Here is a 13168-nt window from a genome sequence, read left to right as displayed (position 1 = left end):
TCCACTGTCTGGTCAAGAGGTTGGACTTGAGGATCAGAAAATCAGGGTTTCAGTCCCAGCTCTGCCACTGACTGTTAAAACATTGGACAAGTTAGCTCACCTTTCTGTGCCTCCATTTCCTTATCTGTGAAATGGAGATAAAATAGTAATATGTCCTCAATATTTGTAGTAATGTTAGTAGTTGTCCTCAGAAGACAACTAAAAAATCTGTTGATCAAACATAAGCTGATAGACTTACTGCAGTTAGGGAAAGATTACCACTGGCAAAGAATATAGTATCTCAAGAGGGGGAAGTCACGGGAGGATTTTTATAGGACTTTCGGGCCAGGGCTGCATGACTTTAAGGTGGGTCTGAAAAGGCAAGAGAGATTGGAATTGAGTGGTTTATGACAGTGGCTTTGGATTGGTGGGCACCAGAGGGTAAGGACCTTGATGTGAGCTATCTTATATACTTCACAGTCTTATCTTCCAGGAGTATTTCAGGAACAAATAGCTGAACTATTTTTGCCTGTTCCTAGTATTGTTTCCAGAGATGGGAAAGTATGTTGGTTTCAGTCAATATTTATTTCATAAGGTTGTTATGAAGATCAAATAAAATAATGGACAAAAGTACATAAAGCACAAGGCAGGCATTCAGCATATGTGAGTCAATATTAACTATTGTCCATTCCTTTACATTTCCTATGTTACTTGTGGTTAAAAGAAACCCCACATTTTTATGTCAATATCTTAGTAAATATATTGCTTCATCCTGCAATTTCCTCTTTCAATCCATGCTGTTTTAGAGAAATACAGAACTTTAAATCTGTTCAATATCCTGCCTTCCTAGATCTCTCTTATTAGAGAAAGATTTTGTTTTCTGAATGGCATATCTTAGTTTGGAGCAATCTTTTGTGATACTCATTACATTCTACTCTTTATCTGTGGTGCTTACATGTGTCTAGATACTATTTCTCCTGTTAAGACTTTAAGATTATGTTTTTCCCCAAAGGTAGTCCTCCTTAATGCTCAGTCCAGAGCCTTGTCCATGGAGAAGTTTTCCAAATGCTTGACAATTTAATCAACGTAGTTAATTCTTAACCAAATGTAAAATTGAAGACTTTAGACAAAAATTGCAATTCAAGGCAAAGGCTGAGTTTTTATGCATATTTTCCTCATAGTAGGTGAATCCAAAGCTTGGAAGTGTCTGTAAATGTGACTGGATGATGGCAGGCATTTCTGTCCAGGTGATAATATGGAAAAGGCTGTATTTGAAAATGGCAAATAGGCAGCTGAACATCATACATAAAGTGGTGGTGAGAGACTTCAAAGTAGTTGAGGTCAGAGATATTGTCCAGAAAGACCATTTCTTTTTCTTTTTCTCTTTAACTGGCTGCATCAGGTCTTCGTTGCCTCATGCGGGATCTTACATTGTTGCTCACAGACTCTAGGTGTGGTGTGCAGGCTTTGTGACTTCCTGGCATGTGGGATCTTAGTTCCCCAACCAGGGATCAAACCTGGGCCCCTACATTGCAAGGCAGATTCTTCACCACTGGACCACCAGGGAAGTACCTAAAAAGACCATTTCAAACATGAATCATTGGCTCCAAGTCATGGCTAAAGATCCAACAGGAAAGACCAACTAGCAAATTCATAAAATGACCCTGTTTCCCTCAGTCATGGTCATTGCTTGTTAGGTTAACATGTTTACAACATTTCCCCTCCTGGGAGCTATCTGACAGGTCCCACATTATTTTTGAAGTTAACCTTGGAAATAGAGACCTAATATTTTAAGTCAGAAGCTGATTATGTTAATTTAATATTTATTAAAGCTCCATACATAATTTATTAAGCATTTTAATGAAAAAAGGCACATTGTTTTATAATAAAGCTACCATTTTATAAATGTGGTGCTTTATTGCATATTACCCCATTTAATTCTCACCATGACCCTATGAGGTAAGTGCTCCTTACCCCCATTTTCCCTGAGGGAAACTGAGGTTCAGAGGAATTGAGTAACTTGCCCAGCATCTCTTAGCAACCAAATGGTGGAGCCAAAATATGAACTTTGCGTGGCTTCACTCTAAAGTCATTTTTTTAACCTTATGAGTAATTGAATATACATTTATATTAGATAAGATAATTGAATATGCATATATATTTATATTCTCATCTAAAAGTAAGTTTTTACTACATGAATCTTATCATGAAGGATCAGGGGAGACATTGTAGAAGAGATCTCATATGAGTTTGTATGAAAAGTTACATAAGTTTTTAAAAGAAATATATAGGTTTAATTATATAATGCATATATTTATGCATATATAAGTTCAACTAATTATAAATATGAATAAAAATTCATATTTCTGTAAAATTTGCTCCATAGTCCTTAGCTATGTCAATTTTACATACTTTTACATATATATTATAAGAAACACATATTTATTAAAAAATTAATATATATATAAGTAAATATGAGGGGAAAGACTGAGGAGGTAAGGAATATCAAAGACTCAAATCTTATTACCTTATTCACTTACACAAACTAACAAGTATAAAGTTAGCAATCAGTTCTCAAAACTGTGAGTGGGCTCTGGAGTTTGTTTTTTTTTTTCTTTTCAGTAATTGTTTTATTTTTCTTACCAAAAAGCCAAGCATAGCCAACACGTTCACAGAAAGGCATACGAAAGTGACAAAATGAACAACTGACTGTGCATTTACAGTTAAAACAGGATAACATGTATCTCTTCAAATGATTCCCTTGTCCCTGGAATCTTCAGATCTGAGGCAATCCTTCCTCACTTGCCTGTGGCTGCCCCTTCCTCACAGATGACTGGGACGCCAACCAAATTAACATCATTTTTGACTGACGACAGTTCTGATGTCTCTTGTACATTTCCCTTTTCTCACAGGTGGGAGGAAGTGCCTGATTCTGGCCTATTATTTCAGAGAAAATCTTTTGCTACTCTTATGTTCCCAAGGTTTTTCATCTCAAAGAATTTTAGAACAGGAGGGGACCTAAGAGATGACCTGCTTTGCACCGTCATTTACTAACATGGAAACTGAGGCCCAGGAAGGCCTACTGGATCCCAAGGTGGGGTCCTAGGACCAGTAGCATCAGCCTCCCCCTGGGAACCTATTAGAAATGCAAATGTTCATGCTCCATATCATACCTGGGGAACCTGAAACTCTGGCATGGGGCCCAGCGATCTGCATTTTAACTCTGGGGCAGTGCCCAGCATTTTAACCAGACCTCCAGGGAATTTGATTAATGCTATGGTTTAAGAAACACTGGCAGCTCAGACAGTAAAGAATATGTCTGCAATGTGGGAGACCCAGGTTCGATCCCTGGGTTGTTGGGAATGGCTACCTACTCCAATATTCTTGCCTGGAGAGTTCCATGGACAGAGGAGCCTAGCGGGCTACAGTCCATGGGATCGCAAAGAGTTGGAGACAACTGAGTGACTAAAGCTTTCATGTTAAGAAACACTGGCTTGAGCTATTTGTCCAAGGTGCTGGACATGGTGTTCACACAGCTGCCAGCAGGACGCAAGCTCAGGTTTCCTGGCGCCCAGTTCCTCTGGCACCATTGCTCTGCCTCTGCCCCTTTCTGAGTTTAATGTACTGTATTTTTTTTTTCTTGTTGACATTCTTCTGGAAGCTGGCATTTATTAATTCAGTTTTAATGAGGTCCACTCTAGCTACCTTTTGCCTACTCTCAGTTGGATGAGAGATTTAAGTTCAGGAGCTATTACCTAATTATATTAATTTCATATCCAGGGACTTTAACAACAATATCCTCAAGCTAAAGTTGTAATCTGACCACGAGTCCTCACCCTACACAGAGGTACAGTGAGTTCCCCCAGTGTATAGATCTTTCTTTGCTCTTCAAGCAAAGTTCAGCAGCTGAGCAAATGCACTTTCTTTCACTCTTCTGAGTAGACGGGAAAGGCTCATGCCCTTTCATTAGCAATTTTCTTTTTCTAGTGACAGTTTTTATTCTATTCTGACAAAACCACACATCAAGATTACCCCTTTCAATTTCACCCTCAAAGCATCAGCTCCAGTGTTGCTCATCGCCTGCCTCATGTTGAAAGAAGGAGCTGTCTGAAGCTTTTGAGGCCCTCCAACTGATCCCAGGTAGGACCGACACCCCATCTGACCCTCCTCAGTGTTCTTCAGGGATATCCTTCATGTGGCTGGGCTTGCAAAGTGGCGTCCACTTCGATTAATCTCCCTTCCCTCTGCCTGCATTTCCTCTGAGTTTTCATCCTCTAGACAAAAGCCTGTTGTGGTCGCAGGCCCTGGCTGGAAGCTGTGTGTTTTATGGCTTTTTCCTTCCATGAAAGAAGTTTGCATAAAGGCTGAAAGGTACTTTAGAGCCTCCCTGGATTGGAAAGATGCCCTGGAGAAAGGCATGGCAACCCACTCCAGTATTCTTGCCTAGAGAATCCCCTGGACAGAGAAGCCTGGCGGGCTACAGTCCATGGGGTCGCAAAGAGTTGGACACGACTGAACGACTGAGCACAGCACAGCCTGCCTGGTGCAAGGCTTCACCTGGGCCCAAGAATACTGAGGACCTTGGAATGATGCTCTGTTTCTTACCCTCCTCTTCCTCCTCTTCCTCAGCGGAGTTCTTTTAAACCTTGATCTTCTCTAGGTGGTTAACTGAGGCCACATCCAATCTGAAGAGCTTTTGGGAGGTTAGGGGAGGATTCTAGGCTGAATTCTGTGATATGTGTGGAATGAGGCATACTCTGGGGAGACCTTGAGCCAACACTCAAGCCTGTCTTGAATGGGCCCAGAGGGCCTGGACTTGACCAAGGGTCCCCCAGGGTGAGGCTGATGCTGGGAACTGGCCGGTACCTAGTGAGCTACAGGAAGAGACATTTGAAGATTTTAGGAAATTTCTCCCAGGTGATTGGATCCATGACATTTGTCTAGTTGAGGTTAGGTTTTCAATACTGAATCTATAAATATTCATATTTATTCAGTGCCTGTGGGCTTGGATTTAAACAATTACATCTTGTGTGGTGAGTCTGTTTATAGAAGTTATTGTGGGATCCCTCTTGATATATAAAGAAAGACAAAGATTAATAGCTACTATTATGGTGTCAATGTGTGGGTTCCAGTAATAGGTACTTTATAGACTTTGCCACTAATTCTTCTACCCAAACTGCAAGGTGGAAACTATTAGCCTCATCCAGGCAAGGAGACAGAAAGTGAGATTAAACAATTTGCTCAAAGTAAAACATGTACTAAGTAAGGAAATTAAGTCACAGTTATATATTTTTTTCCCTAAGAGAATTTGGTATAGTGGTTAAGCATATTGACGGAATTCAAACTGCCAAGTCAAATTCTATCTCTGCCTATTAACATTACAAGAGCTAACTATACTCAGTCTCCTAGTACCTCAGTTTTCCCATCTGTAAAACGGGCATAATAATAGCATCTACTTCATAAGTTTTAAATAAAGATTTAAATAAGTAGTATACATTAAGAGCTTAAAAACTGCCTGGCATAAAATGATCACCATATGTATGTTGGTTATTAAGAAAAAGCAAGTTTGAAAAAAAGCAGTTTCAAATTGTTAGCCAGATGAACTATTCCTTTAAAGTAGGTTTTCCACATGTCTAATACTCATTTTCTGGCTCTTTTTTAGAACTTGGTAATAAAACAATTCAGGGCCCATTGGGAAAGTCCAGGGCGGGATATGTAATTTTTCCTTAGCACAAATAAACAATTTATCACTCCTCTCACCCCCTCCTCCTCTCCCATCCCTTCCAGAGTGCTCTCTAGGCACTCTGCTCTTTGTAACTCCTGTGGCTGCAAATCACCCAGCAGCCAGTGCTGAATCCCATTTGCAGTACAAAGAGACTGCCAGGAAGGAATGGGCTTAATTAGGAGGAGATGTTCAAGGTAAAGTCTTTACAAAAGAGCTAACTGTGCTGTGTTAAAGGGAAGAAATATGATGAAAGCCACCATTACCGGAGCCAGGATAATGTATATATATTTCTTTAGCCTTTGCCTGCCATGTCACATCTGCTTAGATGCCCCAGCTGCAATTTCAGGGTGAGTTCAAAGCTGAGGTTTCTGACTAGGAAACCACAGAACAGTGCAAAACCCTTGGAGCTTAGGCCATCAGATCTGTAGCAACTCTGGTCAATTAGCATGCACACTGGGGGTAAATTTAAGTGAAGAAAAAAGGGACCCATTTCCCAGAGATTCATGTGAGAAACAGACATGGAAGTAGCTGATCTCAAACACAATGAGAGATTTCTAAGCCTGCGCCTGAAGATAGAGCTCTAGCATATTAATGAATTTGGATGTGAGATAGGAACAGTTAAACAGAGGCAGCGACCAGCTCAACAGAACTGGAACTTGACCAGGCTACCAGGTAAAAGGGGAGGATATCATGAACAATGGAAGCAGAAGTCTCAGTTCTGACGTTGGCATCGTCTTTTGTCAGTTTCATGATATTGTGAGCCTCTATAGCTGTGGACTGTAGGTTTTTAAGGTCTTATACGTATTATTCTTAGTACTCTCCACATAAGTGTTAAAATCCAACCAAGGACTTTAACGAAGACATAGAGAATCTTCTCTAACAAATTGTTAAAGGCTCTAGAGAAACTGGCTGGTGATATTTATATGACTTGAATGGAATCTTTGCTTCCCCCTAATTTTTCACATATCTTACCCAGACGTCAGTGGGCATCTTAGAACTTGTGGCTATTCCAGAAACAGTTTTCAAGCCATAATTAGGTGATTATTAACTATTTCCTGGCTTTATTTATGGTCATTAGTAAGGCTTACATCTTGTTTCTAGAACTGATCATCTCTTTGGGAATTTCAGGAAACTTCTCTGACCAAACTCAAAGCGTAGACTCTATTCTGAGCCCATAATGTTGTTAGGGTTCTTTTTGTTTGCTTGTTTTAAGGGCTCTTTGTTATTTATTTAGGGCTTCCTGGTGGCTCAGGGACTTCCCTGGTGGCTCAGACAGTTAAGCGTCTGTCTACAATGTAGGAGACCCGGGTTCGATCCCTGGGTTGAGGAAGATGCCCTGGAGAAGGAAATGGCAATCCACTCCAGTACTATTGCCTGGACAATCCCATGGACAGAGGAGCCTGGTAGGCTACAGTCCATGGGGTCACAAAGAGTCGGACACGACTGAGTGACTTCACTTTCTCTGGTGGCTCAGCTGGTAAAGAATCTGCCTGCAATGTGGGAGACCTGGGTTGGGAAGATCCCCGGGAGAAGGGCATGGCCACCCACTCCAGTATTCTGGCCTGGAGAATTCCATGGACTATATAGTCCATGGTGGTCACAAAGAGCCTTGTATTTAGGCTGTGCTGGGTCTTCACTGAGGGGTGCAGGGGTTTATTTCTCCCTGTGGTGTGAGGGTTTTTCGTTGTGGTATGTGGATCTCTCCTATTGCAGAGCATGGGCTCTAGAGCCCGTGGGCTTCGGTAGTTGTGGAATGTGGGCTTAGTTGCCCTGAGACATGTGGGATCTTTGTTCCTTGACCAAGTATTGAACCTGCATCTCCTGCATTAAAAGGCTATTCTTAACCAGAGAAGTCCCGTTAAGGTTCTTGAGGTTGCTTCATACTTGAAATAATATGTAAACTGCGCAAACTTGTTCATTCATTCATTCAACAAGTATTTAATGAGCCCTGTATATGTTCCAGGGGTTACACTAGGTTCTAAGGAGCTGACTAAGTGACTAAGAAATCCCTGCTATGACACAGTCAAAAATCTGTATGTGTGACAACTAGTTCCATGAGCATTTACAATAAACAATGATATTTCATGATACAGGAAATGTAGGAGGGATAGCAGAGATTGTTAGACTCACTCATCTGTCTGCTTTTCTACATTTCTCAGCTCCTTGCATTTGGTAGGGTTGTGTGATTAATTTTCACCAAAGGCATGTGAGTGGAAGCAATGTGTCACATTCATCTGGGGCATACTTTCTCCATGCTCACTCTTACCCAGCCTTGATGACTTTGGAGGCCACATATGCCAGTGAGCATAACTACAAATGGAGCAGGGTAGCCCAGGCTGCTTCAGACTGTGATGTGAATGAGAAACAAACTTTTATTGTCAATGTCATAAAAGATAAAGAAATACTGTGACAATATGTCAGATTAAAGGAGCCAACTAGATGCTATATCTGCCCTAAGAATAGATTATGTACTGAAAGGGGAAAAGTGCTGTAAAGGACATAATTAGATCAGCAGACAAAATTGGATGCGAATATTAGATTAGATTTTTTAAAGTATTGTATTAGATTGTATTGTATTGTATTATCAACCTGTGAAGATGACAGTTGTGCCATGGTTATATAAGAACCTTACTAGTCTTAGGAAATACACACTGAATTATTCAGCAGCAAAGGGCCATGGTCTATGTAGCTCACCCTCAAATACAAGAAGCAAATGCAGGTAAAATATTAACTATAGGCAAATCTGGGTAAAGCCTGTATGGATGTTCCTTGTACTATTTTTAGGTTTGTAACTTTTTGTAAGTTTGAAATTATTTCCAAAATTAAAATGTTACTAAGTCTCTAAGGAATTGGGGTTTATTGTTGCCACAGAACAGCTCATACTTTCTTGACTAGTATGGATGCATTTGGGAATACATTACACGGCTAATAAATTAGTTTAGTGGTTGAGGGAAGAGTTCCTCGAGGAAGATTATGTGAAAAATAAGTAGGAATTAATCAAGTGAAGAAGGAGGAGTATTTCTAGTAGAGGAACTATGTCTATGAAAGCCTAGTAGTGAGAGTACAGTGCATTCATGGATTAGAAAGAATTCAACATGGCTAGGACTTAGAGTTTGAGGAGGGAAGAGATGAGAGATGAATCTGGACATGCAGAGAGGCCAGGTCCCAAAGGTCCATATAAACAGTGTTAAGGCATTTGGACTTTGTACTAAGGGTGATAGAAATCCTTGAAGGGTTTTAGGCAAGAGAATGCCATGATACAATTTACGTTTTAAAATAAATTGGAAAAATACAGTAAAATAAATTAAATTGGAATGCTGCTGCTGCTGCTAAGTCGCTTCAGTCATGTCCGACTCTGTGCGACCCCATAGACAGCAGCCCACCAGGCTCCGCTGTCCCTGGGATTCTCCAGGCAAGAACACTGGAGTGGGTTGCCAATTCCTCCTCCAATACATGAAAGTGAAAAGTGAAAGTGAATTCGCTCAGTCGTGTCTGACTCTTAGTGACCCCATGGACTGCAGCCTACCAGACTCCTCCATCCACAGGATTTTCCAGGCAAGAGTACTGGAGTGGGAAATTGGAATGAAAGAAGGCTATTTTGGCAAAACCAGTGAAATATTAGTAGTGGCCACATGGATGGAGATGTGTGGGAGATTTGAGAGTTGAGAGCTAGTTAGAATGAAGCCCATTGCCCTGGGTAAGAAATGTGAGGAGTGAAGGATAACACCTCAGTTCTGGCTGGAGGAATCTACCATTCTCCCAACTAAGAAGGCAGGAAGATGGTTAGGTTTGTTGAGGGAAAACAATGGTATCAGTTTGGACATTTCAACTGGGACATCCAATAGAGCAGTGGTCAGAAGGCAGTTGGATAAAGGGGCATGGAGATCATAAAAAAGGTCAAGGCTACAGGTAGAGATGTGGGAGCTCTTGGCACATTTATGGGAGTGTTGAGGGGACCAGTGAGAGGGTAGGCAAGAGAAGAGCGTCCAAGGGAGAAACCATAGGGACCATAGACTATGGATGGTAGACAACTTGACAATAAGCCTGGGCTGCAGCAGTGCCAGTGTACACAGGCTATTGCCATTCTTGTGACTCAGTTTCCCCCTTTGAAAATTAGTCCTGTCTCATTGGGATGATAAAACTCCATTGATTGATACTTAGATAAGGTCTTAGATTAGATTTAGAAGCTTCAAAATACATTTACAGGAGATTTCTGTATGTTTAGTGATTCAAGTATTTTCTACAGTTAATGAGTGATTTGTTGACATCTCATTTTATAGATAGGGTCATGGAGTTCAAGAGGTTTAAAAATGAGTTTACTTCCTGTTTTTCAGGGATTAGGCTAAGAAGTTACTTTGTGTAGTTCCAAATTAATTATTCAAAGGTCAAAACATGTTACATATGCCTTCTTATATTCTTTTCTGGGTTTTAATTCTCAATTTATTCTCTGGTTCAATTAGCCAATGCTCTCCTTTTCACTGTTGTATTTTTTGAAAGGCTACATGAAAACACAAATTTTCACTTCATCAAGTGATCACCATGCTTCAGTTTCTGACTCCGCCCATGCTCCACCACCAGGCTCAGGTGTGCTCCTGGAAGTATCACTCATTCTTCCTCCCCAGGTTGGGCTAGGTGGGTGTGTGTGTGTGTGTTCAGTTGCTCAGTCTTGTCTGACTCTTGGCAACCCTATGGACTGCAACCCACCAGGCTCCTCTGTCTCTGGGATATTCCAGGTAAGAATACTGGAGTGGGTTGTCCTTTTCTCTTCCAAGAGATTTTTCCAGCCCAGGGATCGAACCTGTGTCTCCTGAGTCCCCTGTTTTGGCAGGTGGGTTCTTTACCACTGAGCCACCTAGGAAGCCAGGTTGGGCTAGATGCCCATAAGCAAACATTCAACATTCTGCTGTCAAAGTCTGTTTCCTGTGGCTCTCTCCCATTATTACCTGTGAGCACCTTGAGGGCTAGAACTGACTCTGATATTTGTTCGTCTTTGACTCTGCAGCACTATTAGTGAATCTCATAGATGCTTATATTTAGGATTTGCTCAGCATAGCAGAACAGATTGAAAACAGACTTTCCTTGCTGAAGGGGCTGAAGGCTCAGATGGCTAGAATAACCATCTGCAAAGAGTGCATACATCTCAGAAGTTGCTCAAGGTGATTCCACAGAGAAACAAAGAAATATTAGAATTGCTATTAAAGGGTATAACTGTTCTTTACCCCTTCACTTAAATGATTGTTTTGAATATGTTTTATCATAGATACAATTATTGGTACATTACATGTATATCCATGTATTTATGTGTGTGTAATTGTATTTGCATTTATATATGTTGAAACTACCTGTACAAAATTTTTGTTTTGAATGTAGGTTTAGGTTATGGGTGCAATTCCTTTGTGTGTCGGTCACGGACTATTTCGAGGCTGCAGAATGATCCAGCAATTGCACTTACGGTCATATATCCTAAGGAAATGAAGTCACCATCTTGGACACATACCTGCACTTTCATGTCTATTTCAGCATTATCTGGAAGAGTCAAGACATGGAAACAACTTAAGTGTCTGTCGATTGAAGAATAAATAAAGAAAATATGGTATATATATTTTTAATGAGATATTATTCAGTCATAAAAAAGAAAATTCTGCCATTTTTGACAACAGACAAAACTGAAGAGCATTAAGCTAAGTAAAATAAGTCACACAAAGAAAGACAATTAGTGTATGATCCCACTTATACATGGAATCTTAAAAACCCTTGACTCATAGATTCAGAGAGTAGATTTGTGGTTTAGGAAGGTAGGGGATGAGTGAAGATGGTCAGATGCTACAGACTTCCAATTATAAGGTAATTAAGTCCAAGGGATATAAGGCAAAACAAGGTGATAAAGGTTAACAATACTGTATTGCATGCTTAGCATGTTCTAAGAGAGTAGATGTTAGTTCTCAAAACGTCTACAAAAAAGAAAAGAAAAATGTGAGGTGATGAAGTTGACTAACCTTATTGTGGTAATCATTTCACAATATACGCATGTATCAAATCATCATTTTGTACCCCTTAAATTTATACAATGTTATATGTCATTTATATTTTAATGAAGCTGGGGAAACAATTTGCAGTTATCCCCTTATTACTGGTTAACCTCCTTTCAAGCAATTGTCAGCTTTCAGAGTTGGTCATTGAGCCCAAATCCCTCTTTTCTGCTGGTTTCTTTGTTCTCCACCCTCACCACCCTGTACAATATTTGGCTTTTGGCACAGAGTAATTTGGCCTTGCTAGAAATTTATTGGTCTTTTAGGACACAGGTGGTTAGTCATCTTTTATAAAACTAGCACACAGCAGTCACCTAATTAATGATGATGATGGTAATAATATAGTGATGATTGAACTAGACATTTTCTGTTAGTAATGCATCCTGTAGGGACTGCTGTCTTTCTTTGTTTGGATCAGTGTCTTTGGATTAGCACTTGAAAGATTACTGTGTGTGTCATGGAGATGAATATCCAGGTAAGCCAGCAGACCCGGTGGGCTGGTGTTGGTAGGATGGCTGGAAATTAATGCTGCATGAGCAAGTAGGAGGGAGGGAGAGACAGAGAGAGAGGAAGGGAAGAGATACAAATGAGAAACTTGCAAAGAATGAGTCTCTTGGAGTAATGAATACTTTTTAATTTTCCAGGTCATTTAAACCTCAAAATAACCCATGTATTGTCTTCATTTTACAGATGAGATATCTGGTGCTCAAAGAGGTTAAGTGACTTGTCCATGATCATATACTTAGTAAGTGACAGAAGTAGGGTTCAAACCTAGGTTTGAGGGACTGAAATTCGTGCTCTGATCCCACAATTCCACTCCCAAACCCCCAGAACATAGCAATTCTGAGTAGCTGCCTTGAACACATAGCCAGGAAGACCTGGAAAGATACCTATGGGCTTCTCTCCTCATCTGAAATGAGAAAAACTGGAACACGGTGCCCCCTGTGACCACCTTGTGACCACCGAAGGCAGAGTTGGATCTTTAAGGATTTGCTCGGAGCAGACAGAGCCTTCTGTAAGCACTTCACAGCTGTTCATGGAGTAGCAGCCACCTGGGCACCCCTTTTTTTCTGTCTCAGAATGTTCTCTCTTGCTTAAAAATATTTAGTGTGCCTCTATTTGAATTGTTGCAGTTATGGCATTTTGTGTGCATTTCTGGCATTTTGTGTGCATTTCTGGTATTTTGTGTGCATTTCCTCTGAAAGTTAAAACAAAGTGTTATTGTTCTCCCTGTAGCAAAATCTCTGTCTCTCTCTCTGCCCACCTCCCCTCCCCACTTTTTAATTTTAAAACATTTCTTTGGCATATTCTGCTCTCTTCAGAATGTGTCCGTCTGGATGAAATTCAGGCTTTAAGATCCTATGCTCTGGTTCCAGCAGGATTTTGAGAACTTCTAAATTTGTCAGCCAGTCCCTTTAAGCAAAGGGCTACCCTT

The sequence above is a fragment of the Bos indicus x Bos taurus genome, chromosome 10 (genome assembly GCF_003369695.1).
Source record: "Bos indicus x Bos taurus breed Angus x Brahman F1 hybrid chromosome 10, Bos_hybrid_MaternalHap_v2.0, whole genome shotgun sequence".
In the NCBI taxonomy this organism is placed as follows: domain Eukaryota; kingdom Metazoa; phylum Chordata; class Mammalia; order Artiodactyla; family Bovidae; genus Bos; species Bos indicus x Bos taurus.
This window is presented reverse-complemented; position numbering follows the sequence as displayed.